Here is a 16,706-nt window from a genome sequence, read left to right as displayed (position 1 = left end):
ACAAGCAGATTGTGGTAGTGAATGAATGGGAATGTGTGGCCATAAGGGCAAATGTCAAATGGCAATTTAACAAAGAAACAACATCACAAGTTGCCGTTCCCACATGCCAGTTCGATGAGCCCAGCTGACCGATTGACCCAAGAAGCGTCATCACCACACCATGTTTTCCCAAGCCAACCAAGCGCCTCCAACCCTATGGCACCTATAGGTGTTCACCCATAGTGACCAATCCCAGCTGTTCATGTGCCCCTTAGGCCTTCCCTTTGCTTGATGATGAATTTTTTGTATAAAAGTAAATTGTAACATGCATTCTGCAGAGCGCTCTCGGCGTGAGCAGAGTAGATTAGGCGTGCCCTATTTAGATTAAGCCTTTTTTTAACACCAGCACTTGGTCTTGGTCTCATTCCTTCCGGGGATGTGTCTTGATTGACTCTATTGAGTGAATTGACTGTAGTTTTGGGGGCCTCTCACTTACACATGGCAGAAATCTTTCTCATTTGCAAAATTCTGGTCTGTCATTATTACTACTCCAGCAAAATACTTACTAACATTTGAGGAGACACCATCTCAAACTGAGCATGTCCACGCACAGGAATCCAAACATCAAAAATTATGCCTTCACACGACACACCATGCCATCACTCACGCTGAACCACCCACACACAGATGGTAACACTGTGAACAAAATATTCCACCTGAAATGACCATCACTACAACCCAGCCCAAAATGTTGGCCAGGCAAATTATGAATATGCTAGAAATTCCACAAACTAATCAATCAATTACATCTGAGAGAGATGGAAACATGTTGCATAAATGACCAGACACAAGATGGAGTCCCAGCAATCCCAAATGAATAACATACTGAGACCACTGAAGGTCGGTCAAACAATATCATCAAACTTAAATAAGATACAGTGCTCAAAACTACAACCCTTTAGGTCAACATCCAGCCAAAAGGTTTTCTCAGAAACATCTTTAAGCCCCATCCACACCAAAGCATCTAGCACTGAACCATGCCTAGGTCAGCATTGGCACTGTGAAAAGGTGTACTGTAACCAGGATTACCTCCACAGACATCATGGAACACTACATAAATCTCAACCATGCGGTTGCAGACACCACAATAGATTGACTGTTCAAAACACTACAACACTTTGACTGGGCATAGGGCTACTATACTTTACTTTGAAAGTGCCTGTCAACAAAACTTCTCATCCCTGAACAACTACACTGCGGGGTGGCAGACATTCCAACCACACCAATAACTTGGTAAAACGAGGTGTGGGAGGCATCCCACCCCCACCAGTCAAAACAAGATCCAACCCATAAAACCACATGAAACCACTAAAAACCGCATGCACACACCACGAGCTGCATGCTAACATTCACACCTACTCCTGGGATGTTAAAACACATCACTAAGCATTAACACACAACGGAGTCATTCATCCGACATACAACCCCACTCCCAAAACACTATGCATATGCACACACATTTGAATACCTCCATCTCACTCACAAAATTATTCCTGTGAACTTTCCAAAATTACCATTTAAAAATCCCGAAAAAAAACATTCAGCATAATCCTGCAAATCCTACAAAAAGGTTAACGCTAAATGTCATCAGCACAAAACTATATGTCGCCAGCACACTGTGACGAATCTGACAAAGCCATCACTGACTCCCCAAGGAAAGTCTAAGCCCATGTGGCCAGGGAAGGGCAGAAGCAACCTGAGTCCATGCAGCTGCATGCAGCTTGACCTGGAAATACTCAAATGTTAAAAACTGACATTTTACATAATCACACACTAGAGTATATACAAAAACCACTCCCACGCTCCTTTCTTTTCAAATTTACTATGGAAACATTCGCTACAAGTCAATGCTGCTAAATGCTCATAGTTCCTGAAATCATCCTATGCATTAAAGCAACATGTTTATTCAAAACATTCCTAAATGAGACAGCCCAGCATTAACTTGCCATGCTGCAGCTGTAACCCTAACTTGCCACGGGTTGTACCCAGCAGCTCGGTAAATGTTCAAGCCGCCAATAAAAGGCAGCAGTCCTCTTTTTCCCTTCATAGAATTCAGGCATGACTAGGACATAAGGACACATCCGAAAGTCCTTTCCTTTAATGTCTCACACATTCTTCGAAGTCGTCATCAGTGCCCTGGTCCACGCCAGAGCTCAGGCAACGTTCATCACAGGGCACGCGAGTCCACGTTGGAGCACAAGCAACGTTCATCACAGGGCACGTGAGTCCACGTTGGAGCTCAAGCAACGTTCTTAACTTCACAGGGCCAACCTTCCACACTTTGCCAACTCTCTGTTGAAGTCGGTGCGTCACCATTGACTGACTGAGCAGAGAGCCGAATGCAGCTGTCAATCAGCATAACGGTTGCAGCGGTCACTACCTAGGCAGGTCGTTAGCATGGGTGGCAACCAAGTAAGGTAAGCGCTGCAATTGCCTTCTTCTGGGCCTCCCAGACATACACCTCCTCCTCATTCAGACTTGCACCAGCTGCTTCATCTAGAGCACCAGCACTGACACAATTCTCAGTCCCTTCAGCGACGAGTCAGATTCTTCTCATTGCTCACTCACTCAACATTTTTGCATATACAGGGTGACTCAGCTCCTTCAGCACCCTTAAATTTCACAGAGCAGTCACAGCAGGTGCATCTTTTCCCAAAGCGTCCTGGCTACTCATCCATCAGCAGACGCTCAGGTCGCCCTGGGTGTTCTTTCTTTGTTCTGGGTGTGCTCAGGCAAGCTTCTTCTTCTTCCCTCTTCTTGCTGTGAGTGCATTAAGACCAAGGATCACTTTCTCTTCTCCTTTGGCCCCCGCCATCACTCAGGATCTCTCCTTCCTCACCTTTCTGTCCTGGGTGCAGTAGGGATCACTACTACACCGCTTTTTCTGCCCTGGGTGGTGGGATACCTTCCTGGAGGGCAGTGCGACACCTTCCTCTTTGTTTCTTTTTCCTTGCTCCTTCCTACTGCACCCCCCCAAGCATTTGACTTGTCTCTCTCCCTTCTCCAGGTACCTGTCAGCTTTCTTCCTCGCATGGGTTCAGATGAAGGACCAACTCCTCACCAGTGTCATAAAGCAGGTAGCTGGAGGCAGCAGGTAAGATTACAAGCTTCTTTATTATGTTACATCATAATCAGGAATCATCGGGACATTAGGTCAATAGAGCAGGAGAACAGATATTCAGGGAATCCCACTGGCTCCCACTGCCCAGGCTACATAACTCCAACTGCCTAGGGTGGAACACTCACTCAAGCACAAACATTCCATGCACTCACAGAACATTCTCTCATGACCTCACACCATCCAAGCAGGAAGGGAGACAGGATACAACAGTACCAAAGTGAGAAACATCAAGAACAAGAGAAGCCATCAGATGGTGAACAAAATGCAGAAGAACAACCGTAATTAGTGAGGAAAGATTAAATAGAAGTTACCAGAAAGGATCAAGAAGACCCTATTAATATTGAGTGCAACAAAGGTAATTTAGAGCACAAAAAAATAGAAGAAACAATGGAAATCCTGTAACATCAGCGGCGTAACCTAAAAGAGCAAGCCACCGCCCCCTGCCCTGCACGCACTGCACTAGGTGAAAGATGTGTGCGTTTTAATGAAACCTTAAATCTTTCACCTAGCATGGAAACAAGGGGGCTGTGCCATGCTTGACACCATAATGTATCAGCCAGATCTGTGCGTGGCCAGTAATATTGCGCACAGAAATTATAACATAAGAAAACAGGTTCATATTGGCTCTGTCAGTATCTCCATGTCCGAACAGTCTCATGCACTCTGACTTTAGGAAGAAATTATCTGACTTCCGAAAGAAATGATTTCTTTCGGGAGCTTGATGTGGCCAACACCCAGGACATGGTGTGATGGATCCCTCCACACCAGGTGGGTGTGGGATCCCTTGCTGACCCAGTTCCTTACATGCATGCACACACACATACATACAAACATACACCAGAAAGCAGGTCCAATAGCACAGCGAGTAGAGCGCTCGCTTTGACATGAGTGCACAGCCTGCCGACGCAAGTTTGAATCCTGGCAGGGCCGAACTCAGCCTTTCATCCTTCCAAGGACCATAAATGAGCACCACACACAGTGGGTAGTGATACCTTAGTGTTCATAGCGCAATATAAATGCTAAATTATTTATTATTATTATTGTTATCATAAACATGCAATACCCTCAAACACACACATGGGTGCCAGTAAATACACTTACAAAAAAAGTCTGTTTTCTTTGCTGCTGTTTCCTGAATTCGTCTTCCCCAAGCGGCTACTCTCCAGAAAGTAGGCCTCCGGCTACCACGCATCATCCTCCACCACACTGACAGGAATCAGGGAGAGCTTCTTGGTTCCTGTCATTGCGCAGTGGAGCAGAGCGCCTCCTTCCCGCACCACAATTTCTTTCTGAAGTGCCCCTGCTTCCAAGTCAGTGTATGCCATCTGACTTCCAAAAGAAATTATCTGACTTCAGAAAGCTATCATTTCTTTCTGAAATTTGACTTCATAAGTATTTTCTTGCTGATGGTTGACGAGCCCTCCCCCCCACAGAACATGGTGCAGCGGGGCCCTCCCCGCACTGCATGGGTTGTGAGTTTCCCTGCTACTCCAGTGTGCAACATACTCGGACCCGGAGAGAAAGAAGATTGCCAAGCAGACTCAACAACTGTGAGATATTTTAGACTTTTATTTTTGTGTCTGTGAAAGAGAAATGTGTGGGGAAGCCAGTGTTTCTTCCCTTTCTTTTGTGCTGCCATGCAGCATATCACGAGGGAGAGTCGTAGCAGACAAAAGGTGCGCAGCATAACACGGAGAAAGCAGGAAAGAAGAGGAGGCATTACGTGAAGCACCACATATGAAAACCGACACGAGAGACTTTTGCATGATTGAGATTATCAATGTACAACTAAATTAGAGTTTCATAACGTACGCCTTTCCTGCTCATTACTTCAAGTGTGTATTGGAACACTTTGCTTCAATATATTTGTTACATTGTGGGTGATGACTATTGAAAGTCTTACAACAATTGTATGGAACTCTGACAGCAAACTGCACACTGGCCACGGGATTGGACAAGCAAACTCTCCTTTTTGTTATGTTTCACTGCGTGCTCTAGGGACCTGCTGGTCTGCAGGGGGTGGCATTGGCAACCCTGCTTTGTATAAATAAAGACGCCTTTTGAAAAGCGCCAGAAGATTTGGAGCCTTTCACTTCATGTAGTGAATGGGTCACTCACAGCTCGGCATGCAGTCGTCAGATTTCTGTGTGCAAACCTGGTACCTTTCTTGTTACAGGATCAGCACATCGGCGAGGCTTGCAGTTATGGTGGTTCATTTGTGCGAGAAGTCTTGAGAGGAACAATAGCCGAGCTGGGACGTACTGCCTGGGCATGGGCTGCACGTGTCTCCAAATAGCCTCGCATGACTCATTGCCTCTAGCAGTTCCAGACTACTTGCCTCATGTGTTTCAAATTAAATGCATTACTCATGTAGATAATGGCCAGAATTCCTGCTAACTACATGAAGCCACCAGCCACAAAAATCTCCTTTGTGGGCTACACGGAACTGCACTCTTTGGAGAACGTGGGTTGGGCAGGAAAGAGTGCATTGATTTATTAAAACAGAGTACATCTTGTCTTTGGATGTTGAAAACCTTTATATAGTTGCAGTATTTATCACAGATTCATATCATTTTGTAGCAGTCTGGGACATTATTGAAAATCCCATGATCACGTTGAAGGTAAATATATGTTGAAAGTGATGTTGTCAAGGCGTGGGTAGGCCTGGGTCGCTGCGCGTGGCGCACACACAAAGAGACGGACACGGAACGATGCAAATAACGCCCTCCTTTATTCTCGTTCTACAAAGTCTGCCCCGCCCACCTCCTGCCACCCGTCACATCCCGTTCCCGGCGTCACTTCCCTACACCCCAACGACCCTCCCCACCCCATACCTATGGAAACATCAATGTGACATCTTCCCCCTTTATAAACAGTCACCGGAGCATTCACAACAGATGAGCATCTGATGTGGGTCGCTAGCCCATTTCTTCAATCCAGCAGCGTGGCTTGTTCCGAGGTCGCTGAGAACGTGAACTCACAAGTTCTGGCGGGCTTCCACTGACCTCGCACTCCGCAGGAACTTCTTGGTCTGAGTCATCCTTGTCTCCGTGATCTCCCTCATAGGGGTTGTCCGAGGCATAGTCAATGGGAATGACCATGCGTCCACTTAGTCGGTGCGTTCCCAGCGAGGGGATGCTCTTGAAATGCAATGAGTTCTGAGTGATGGGTCCTCCCGGGCCCTGCGCCATAATCATGGATCCCTTCTTCTGCGTGACCAGCAGCGGTTCCTCTTGGAAGATGGAGGTGTGCTTGTGCGTCTGTGGTTGTTTTAGGGCCTGAACTTCTCCCATCTCGATCTGGGGTATTCGCGCCCCTCTCCGTCTATCTGCATATTGCTTCATCTGTTCCTTGGCAGCTTTATCTCGTTCCCTCAGATCCCTGTCAAGATCAGCAATCTGATCCCTTGGCGTGGCTTGGGGAATCCTTGTCTGAATGTCTCTCCGAACATTACTTCAGAGGGTGTTCGCCCGGTGGTGCCGCGGGGAGTACTCGGTAGTCCCTCATCAGCTGATTCAGTACCTGTTCATAGGGCTGCCCCGTCAGCTTGGCTATCTGGAGCACCCTTTTTAGGTTAGCTATGAAGTGCTCTATTGGCTTGAGGCCACAAAGGTGTTATCTTGCGGTGATGAAAGCCTAGATAGGTTGCAAACTGTTTGAATTGGTGTCCGTTGAATTGGGGCCCATTGCCTTTCTTGAGCACTCTCAGGATACCATTGGCAGAGAATATGCGGTCTAGGGTGGGGATGACGTAATGGGGGGCTGTTGACGATATGAGTTGGGCCTCCGGATATCGGGAGTACTCGTCCATTACCACCAGCATGTATTTCCCTTCTTCGATGGGCCCGAAGAAATCAGCCGCCATCGCTTCCCATATTCCTTGTGGAAGCTCTGATATCATCGAGGGTTCCGGGTGATGGTTCGGCGTGACGAGGCTGCATGTGGGGCATGCCTTCAAGGTTTCATCCACCATGTAGTCCATATTGGGAAACCAGACCTTCTGGTGCAGCATGCGTTTGGTCAACACCGTTCCTCTGTGATTCTCATGAGCCAGCTCGATGATTTTTGCTCGTAGGGATGGTGGAATTACCAGTTTGCAGTCCTTAATAAGCAGGTGATCATCTGATAGCGCCAATTCGTCTTTGACCTGTACCAGCCGTTCTACCTCGGAGTGTACCAGGTCCCCTGCCGCTCTTCCCCTCTCACAGGCCCTTCTCCACATGCCCGATTTAAGACCCTCGCAGATGATTTGACAAGCTGGGTCATTTTCCTTTTCTCGGGCTATCATTCCGCCGTCTATCCCTTCTGGGGTGGATTGGTGTATAAGGTACCGAAGATACCTGTCTGCCACTGAGGGTTCTAGTATGCACCCCTCCTGGGGTCTTCTGGACAAAAAGTCTGCGGGTTTGTCCCCTTTGCCCGGTCGATGCACAATTTCAAAGGCGTAGTCCCGTAGCCGCAGCCCCCGGCGGGCTATTCGAGGTGGTATTTTCGCCTTGGGGTTCCCATATAGAAATAGTAGCGCTTGGTGGTCTGTGATGACTCGGAATGGTTTGCCATACAAGAAGAGATGGAAATGTTTGCACGCAGAAACCACGGCAAGGCCTTCCCTCTCTGCGTGGGAGTAGGCCTGTTCAGTGGCAGAGAGACTGCGGCTGGCATATGCGACTACATGTGTTTGCGAGGGGTCACTTGGGTCCACTCGAGCCAGTATGGCCCCCAGACCTACTGGGCTGGCATCCACCGTAAATTCTGTTTGATGACTAGGGTCATAATAAGACATATTCTCGGCCTTGGTGACTCTTTCCCTGATGACGTCGAAGGCCTTTTGGCACTCATCCGTCCAGTGGAAGGTGGTGTCTTCTCTGGTTAGCAGTCTCAGTGGCTTGCTTACCGTTGCAAAGTCCTTGATGTAGCACGTACAGTAGCTCGTGAGCCCTAGGAAGGAGCGCAGTTTCGAGACGTTGGCTGGGGTGCAGTGTCGTTCAGTGCAGCCACTTTGTTGGGATCCGGAGTCATAGCTGACTCCGAAAATATGTGTCCAAAGAATCTCAGTGTGCTCTTCCGGAATTGCACTTGTCGCGATTTAGGGTGAGGTTTGCTGCTTCCAGGGCCTTGCACACTTTCATTAGGGCCTCATCGTGTTTGTTGACATCGGTGCCGAAGACCAGGATGTCGTCGCTGTAGTTAAGACAGTTTTGTATGTGATTGATAACGTTGTACACCTCGGCCTGAAATATTTCCGCTGCCGAGGACACTCCGAAACCTAGCTTTTTGTAGCAGAATAGGCCTAAGTGGGTGACAAATGTGGTGATATTCCTGCTTTCGCGGCTCAACACCAGTTGATGATAGCCTTTCTGCAGGTCCAGTTTCGAGAACACTTTGGCCCCATTCAGGAGATGGATCATGTCGGTGATGCGTGGGGCCAAGTGTCTCTTGGTTCGGGTGCCTCATGTCCACGCAGAGCCTGATCGCCTCTGATCCTTTTTTTGGAACCGGCACTATCGGGGACACCCAGGTGGTAGGGCCGGTGGCCGGCTCGATGATCTCCTGCTCGAGTAGCTTGTGCTGTTCATCCTCCACTTTCTTTTGAATATTAACGGGGATCCCTCGGTAGTGTTGGGCTACAGGGCGTATGGATTCATCTATGTGCATTTTTTTGGGTCTGTTCTTTAGCTTTCCAATGCCCCGGAATATGCATGGGTAGAGGTTGTTAATCATTTCCAAGGGGTCGATGTATTTGTGGAACATGATGTTGTATAGGATGTGGATGAGGCCCATGTCGGCCGCTGCTTTGAAGCTAAGCACACATCAACTGTCTGTTTCGGTTGCTAAAATGCGAATGGTTATCTTTCTCTCATGTCCCTTGTACCGACACATGCGCTCAAACGGTCCTAGGCACTTGAGGGGTGTCTTGACGTCACAAGCGTATATGTCTACTGTGGCAGGGCTCAGTTTTGGTTTCATGGGCAGTTCCTTGAAAAGAGTTTCACTGACGATGTTCACCGTGGTGCCTGTGTCGATAAGGAATTTGGTAGGTTGTTTGTTTAGTTAATTGATCAGAGTACGACTGTGTGCGATGGCCGTGGGATTCCCCAAGGTATAGACGTATGCCTTCTTCTTTCAGTCGCTTCCCGAGGAGATGGGGTCTGAGTCAGATGGCGATTGTTCCACTAAGTAGCGTACATGAGGCCTTGATCATCGCTCGGGTCTCGCTCGCATTACATATCTCCTTCTGTCTCGCCTGACTCGATGATCCTTGGGAGGAGGTACCAGGGTGGCTCCCTGAGGAGTGGTGGGGTTTTGCTTTGGGTCTGGGTGGTGTCTCTGGCACGATCGTTTCCTCTGTCCCTGAAGAGTCTGCACACTGATTTGAAATGGCCTTCTTCGCCACAAGTGGCACAGCACTGACCGATCAGGGGGCAAGCCCCTTCATGTGGGTACTCAAACCCGCATTTATACCAAAAGAGCTCCTCCTACCTTCTCTCTGGCTGTAGTCTGTGGATGCTTTCTCCCGGTGTGGGGTTATTGAAGCTCTCGACCTGTGAGTCTATAGCTCTCTCGGCACAGGCCAGCACGAGTATCTCATCCAGGTTGCGCTGCTTCTGGAGCAACTTATTCCTAAATGTCTGAGATATGCACCCTGCTATGATTTGGGACATTAGCGCTTCTGTGTTGGAGTAGTTGGCAAAATCACAATGTTTCATTTATGTGCGAAGCCGCATGACATAGGCATCCATGATCTCACCTTTGTTTTGCTTGGTGCAGAGGAACAGGTGCCTCTCGTAGTCCACATTGGTGTGTGGCATGAAGTAAGCAGCTAAAGCGTCTGTCAGGTCCTGAATGGAGTCGATGGAGTAAGGGTGCACCTTGTCGATGATGTTGCGAGTGGCAGAACCCACTGCCAGCTTCAAAAGGCATATTTAGCGAGCGTCTTCTATGGGCCCTGTGGCCCCCATGTATAGGTCGAAGTCTCTGATCCACTTGTTCCATCTGGGACCCATATTGCTGGTATCAGTAATGTGGAATGCCCCCAGTATCTCGGCCGCCAGTGTGTTAGGTAGCCTGTATGGGACCTGGTCCACCATCTGGGGGCCTTGTCCTGGTTGTCCCTGGCCTTGGGCTTGTGCCCCTTAGTCATTGTCCTGACCCGACATCTTTCTTCTTGAGCCTCCCCTTATATTCTGGGAGGATGTAGAGGGATCTCTGACCCTGATTCCCTTTTTGCCCTTATTCTGGGAGATGGCCGCCTCTCCTCGGCATGAGCGCCATCCCCTGCAGGGCCTCCTGTCCTTGGGAGGGTCAATGATAATGTAGGAAGTCCCAAAATGGCCACCTCTAGTAGGCACGAGCACCATCCGTGGCCCCTGTAGACTACAGGTGGGCCTCCTGTTCTGGGGCGTCTCCCCGTGTTAGGCCTGCTGTCCTCTGGCCTACCGTGCTGTTGGCTGCTCCTCCCTTTTCTCAGGGCCGGCTTGTTGGAATCCCTCCAACCTTGAAAATCACCACCGCGGCCCGGGAATGGAAAGTTCGGGTCATTGATTGTTCCCATGGCCCGGGCCGACTTTCTCCCCCCTCTGAGGCAGGCCCAATGCATTCGCTTGGCGCTCCGGCGCCCGTCGTGAGGGGAGGCCTCCCCTTCACTACTGTGTGGGTAACGGGCCATGGTGCTTCCCTGCACGCGCCCCCCGCCGCAGCTTCCGCTCACTGTGCGACCCGCAGAGGCCGCCCATCTCGCCGCCAGTGTCAAGTCGTGTGTAGGCCTGGGTCACTGCGCGTGACTCACACAGAAAGAGACGGACACGGAGCGATGCAAATAACGTCCTCCTTTATTCTCGGTCTGCCCCACCCCACTTCCCACCGGTATACACGCATTTCGCCGAATTAATTGTCATCGTGGGACATTTAATTGCCGGAATTCTCATCGTCAGAAACACTTTTTTTAAAAAAATATTTTTTGGGGGGTGTTTTGTGCGGGTTGGGGTAGGATTATTAAAGTAGGGGGATTCTGAGGGGGGGAACCCCCCCCAGAAATAAAAATAAAAAAATACAGGGTTTCTGGCAATGAGATTTCGGCGATGAAATGTCCCACAATGACATTTCATTCGGCGAAATCACGTAGAACCCTTCCCGCCACCCGTCACATCCCATTCCCCACGTCACTTCCCTTCACCCCAACTACTCGCCCCCCATAACTATGGAAACGTCAACTTGACAGATGTGTTAACCAATGTCTGCATCATTCTCTAGGTGTGCAAGATGATGAGTCACATGACATGTTTACCAGTGTGCGTGTCCCAGCTTGTGTTTCCATGTTTAGGAGAGGATGCTACACTGGCACCACGATAGTGCCTCGGGTCGCCGGCTGGAGGACATGTGGAAAGAAAGAGCTGCGGCTTCTCTCTGGTTAAACGCAAGGTACCCATAGGTACTCTCTGGAGGCCTAGCTGAACTTTCTGAAAAGTGGTTAATGGGTCCCAGCAAACCTTGCTTATCCTTCCAGATCTCCTGGAGTCTCGTTTCACAGCCAGGGATCTGCTGAGGAACTTCAGAAGGTTTGCCAAAGGCTCAGCATGGTTTGACCTGACTCATTGGTAAATAGTATTGACAGGATAACTCCAAAGGGGGAAAGGATGTAGGAGGAAGTGAAGTGACGGGGTAAGGGATGAGTGAGGCTGGAGAGATGGGTTAGCAAAAGACAACAGCGGGCTGTGCCCGTGGAATGCCCATCTAATACGGCACACTATAACCCTGCCATACATATCTCGATAGGTTAAAAATGCTGCTGCAAAGGCCTGTGTGGCATCAGCAGGCCACAGGCATGAATCTGAGTGGGTACCACTCAGCCTTTCATCCTTCTGAAGTTGATGAAATAGGTACAGTTGAAGTGGGCAATCGCAAGCTTACTGGTACGCCTAACTCTCTGTAGGTATGGGGCAGATTTAATCACATGAAAAGTATATTTGGCAGTTTGTTTTTACCCTTTCAATGGCACCTATATGGTTACCATTGAAGTTGGTATTATTATATTAAGGAGACTTCCTGGTAAACATTTACTTCTACAAAGGCATGTTAGGGTGGGGCAGAGTCAGGCACATGCCAAACATAATTCCTCTCTCTGACGTTGATTAAATAAATACATTTTCCACAGGTAATTACACCGTTATATCAGTTAACAGCAATTCTATGTGGGGAAGGCAGTATATGACATACGTGTGCACTCCACAGTCAGTGGCCCTCATTACGACCCTGGCGGAGTGGGTCTACGCCAGCGGTATTCGCGGCGGACCCGTCCGCCCTACTACGAGTTCCTGTAGCGCCATGGAGCGTTTTCCGCCTGGTTTTTCCGGGCGGAGAAATCCATGGCGCTACGGGACCTTGTTGTTAATTACGCCACCGTATTTTACGGTGGCGTAATTAACGCCTTCCCCACTCCCATTATACCCTATGGGGCAAAAATGGGAATGGGGAAGGGTAAAATGGGGAATGGGGATTTACCGCCCCGCCAAGGTCGGAATGGGGCGGTAAATCCGCCAACCCCCATGGCGCTATCGGCAGCTTTCCGCCGTGCTCCATGGTGCATTTTGCACCACGATTTCCGCCAGGGTCGTAATGAGGGCCAGTGTGTTTTATGAAGAATGTTTTTTTCAAGCGAAAACAAAGCTGATTTTTAATTTGGACTATTAGGTGTCACTTGCGACACCTATAAGCCTAAACTATTGATATAGAGTACAGATAGGAAGACATGGCATATGAGTAGGGACACACAGTCTATAGGTGTTGTTTGGTTATGATCCCACCCATTGACCCCCCCATTGCCATGCTTATTGCTATGGCCATTCCTACCCATTCCTGCCTCTCCTCGCCCAAAACCCCTCCTCATGGGAACTATTTGAGCTCGCTTTAATTAAGCCCTACCATCAGACTTTGCACTCAAAGTGCCTGCCAGTGTTTTTTCAAAGCAGTCTTCTGTGAGTTAAAGGCTTAATTGGAGTTGTAACCCACTGCTGGTGTAATAAAAACGTTTTACCAGGCCTGCCTTCAGCCACTCAATTCATAAGCACTATGGGTGTCCTTCACGGAAGTCCTGTTAAAAAGGCCAAACTAACCAGGGCTGGACAAGCATCGGTTGTATGGAAGGGAAGCTCCACAGGGAGGCTCAACCTCCATCGTCCCCACCACCATTCTTCAGGCCATTCTTACACGCTTTGCAGGCGGGAGGAGTGGGGCATCCAAAAATTATGGCTGGGGGCCCTATTACCTTCATATGTGAAAACCTGCATGTCTATGTTCATAATCAAAAGGCATTGAGCTGGTGTAGTCTTAGGATTCAAAATGCAAGAGGGCAGTTGAAAAATTGTAAACATGTTTTTTGGGGCACAAGCGGTTTCAGTTGGTGACCTTTTTAAATCCCAGGGACTCATATCTGATCACAAAATCCATGTATCATAAGGAATGGGGAGTGAATTCAGTGCAACTCAGGTAAAGGGCTTCTGTTAGGGGAGGCAGCTGTGGGGTGCATAGATTATAGTCAGAGAATGTGTTTCCTAATGCAAAGTGAATTAGTGTTTCCCTGGTTTTAGCTTTATGGTTGGATAGATTGATGAGTTCCACTGTTGAATTTTATTAATTTCCCAGCATATTAGATACCCCACTCCAAAGAGCTAAAATAAGGGTGAAACTTGTCTGTGATTATTGAACAGTTATTGAAAAGGTCTGATTGTGGCCAACATTACACAATTAAAGGTCACCAGCCTTCAATTTGTGAGGACTAATGTTTCTTTAGGGCAAATGCGCCTACTTTATGCTCCACCCCATGACCTCATGGTGTGGCAATCCCTAGATGTAGCAATAGAGAGGATGTTAAAAGTACAGATTATCACAGGACAGTCTTACTGGCCTATGTAGGGAAAAACAGAGAAAAGCAGTCAGCAGGGAAGTGTTAACCCCCCAAATGATCACTTACAAAAATCTATTAAGCATCCTTGTCAAATTCAAAGGGGGGCCCCCACAAAGAGTAGAGTACCAAACTGAATAGTTTGAAAGGCCCTGACGCTGGGCCTGGTTCTGAATCACCTTATTATCCTGTTTTATAATCTTCAGACTCTGATTTCCAGAGGCTGGCAATTCATGACGCACAGACCCAGAATCCCTAGGCTTCCTCTGGGTCAGAGTCATGCCCCATCATCACCATGTGAGTAACTTCATCAGGCTTGTTGCTTGGTGACTGAGCATAACTGGTTTCTGGAAGTATTTCTAGTTTTTGGAGTAGAGTAGTGGCTGTTGCTGGTGCAGTGGAGACTCTAGGAAGAGCTGGGTGGACCTCTTCCATAAGGTCTAGCTTCACCCCCTTTATCATTCCCTGCACTTATCAACAGGAGGCCTTGCGCTGGGGAGTGCAGCACAAAGAAACGGTGTTTGTTACAGATTCTAGTCAGGTGAAATGTGTGCACATTGCATTTAATGCAGACTGCAGTTTGACATTCGCACCACAATTCCCCCTGCCAGGAACCTTCCTAATTTCACGTACGTTTTGGCTTTCTTTCAGTGGCTAAAGAGCTTTTTTCAGAAGGGTACAGATAGAGAATAGGGTTTGCTTATTTAGAGAATGCAAAATGGATGCTCCACTTCAAGAGCTTCTTATATAGATCAACATGACCGTTTTATCTTTCTATGGCCTATCATTTTGGGCATGCCAAAATAGTCAATTTTTATTCTACTGTGATCTAGAGTTTCCCTGATGCTGCGAGAATCATTTATTAGACCACCTGTTTATGTATAGCGCTTTTTTCTTGAACGCTGCCACTTCTCAGTGCTGTAACAATGGTGGAATTACTACCAAATGTAATGCAACTCAATTTATCAATTTCAAAAGGATGAAGGACTGATTTGGCGATGCCAAGATTTGAACTTGGAAAGTGCAGACAAGCACATGATAAACTTGAGCATTTTACTCACTGCGATGTACACTTAGTGCAGATAAAAATTAGTGCAGATAAAAAGAAACATTTATCATGTTTGCCCCACATCCTCTCCTTATCCATGTTCCCTCCAGTCCTTTTTCAATACAGAATATAACATTAATATTATTGGATTTGTGAGAAGTGTGCCATGATATATTTGTCCTGCTTCTAAGCACTGTAATACAAAGTGAAATAATAGGTGTTATATTAATGAGAAATGTAATCCCCACGGTCAAAGCATTACCAACATTTGAGGGTATGCATATGTAAGGAGAAATGTCTAAATGACTAAATGTCAGTATCAATAATTCCATACATAGGCTCAGAATGATTTCATAGTCTTAGATCAGTGTTGTCAGTGTAGATTTAAGTGTGACTTCTGTGATTCTTACTAAACTTCAAACATGCCCCTACAAAAATTATATCCCAAGCAGTTTCTTTGCTTCCATGACATATGTACTAATGTAATTAGTGAAGGCTATGAGGTGGCACTTGCTCCACCTATAAGCTGAAACTTTTGCATTAGAGTACAGATAGAGAGAAATGCATATGAAGGGGACACACAGCTTGTAGGAGTTGCTCGGTTATGTGCCCACCCATTGACTGCCAATGGCCATGCTAATCCCTATGGCCATTCCCACGCAGTTCTTGCCCCTCTGCCCAAAACACCTGTAAGGAAGGAGGCGGTCAGTTTTGCCCCCCCATACATTCTACGCGAAAGGGACCACATGCTCTTGCACTAGTGGAGGGACACCTTCCTGGCCCCTCTGTGGCCTCAGGGGATAAGTCCCTGGCACATACAGAGGTGGGGCTATTGCAAGACACATCTGGACTCCATTTTGTGTACCCCCAACTCCATCTTTGGACTAGGCCGCATTCTGGTATCTGTGAAGCCTTCTCTCCCCTCAGCAGCGCCATGAACAGCGAGCACTGATAGCCCCACCTTTTTCCTCCCACGCCTGTCCCTCCCAAGTCCATTTCTCACGGATGCTCTAGCGAAAATTGTTGCAAGCAACAATGTATTCTTTTCATCCTTCCTCTGAGATCACTGCCCTGTGTGTGACTGGGCCGAACCATGACTTGTGGCCCATCTATCTCAACAAACTCGCTCCTGCACCTCTCGCCCCCACTGTTGGAAAATTACTGCCTGCTCAACCCTGTGCGCTTCCAAAGCTATTCTTTTGATGTAACAGGAGTGTGACCCTTCCTTGCTGACCACCCTAGAGTGCCCCCAATAAAACCAAACTCCTGTCACAATATATTCTGTCGTAAACTAACATGTGTCACTCCATCCCTTCCGGCTCTGATGTGCCAGACCCAACAGCTATGGATCCTACCCCCCAACATGCTACCTGGAGGGCAAGACCCCCACACTCTTCACCTCCCAATGATCTGAAGCGAGATAATGCGAATACACATGCACAATTTATAGGCCTCTCGTAAATATGAAAGGTGTAGTAATGGTCATTATTTACTGTATGTCTTGTGATAGTGTGTAGATTAGTTAGCCAGTAGCAGCCGCTTCTCCCAGACCCAACCTGAACTTCATCTTGCACGGACCAGCCCAGATGAAGCATGTGATG

Source organism: Ambystoma mexicanum, chromosome 1q, assembly GCF_040938575.1.
Source record: "Ambystoma mexicanum isolate Mex_15411 chromosome 1q, UKY_AmexF1_1, whole genome shotgun sequence".
Classification (NCBI taxonomy): domain Eukaryota; kingdom Metazoa; phylum Chordata; class Amphibia; order Caudata; family Ambystomatidae; genus Ambystoma; species Ambystoma mexicanum.
Note: the sequence above shows the minus strand (reverse complement) of the source record.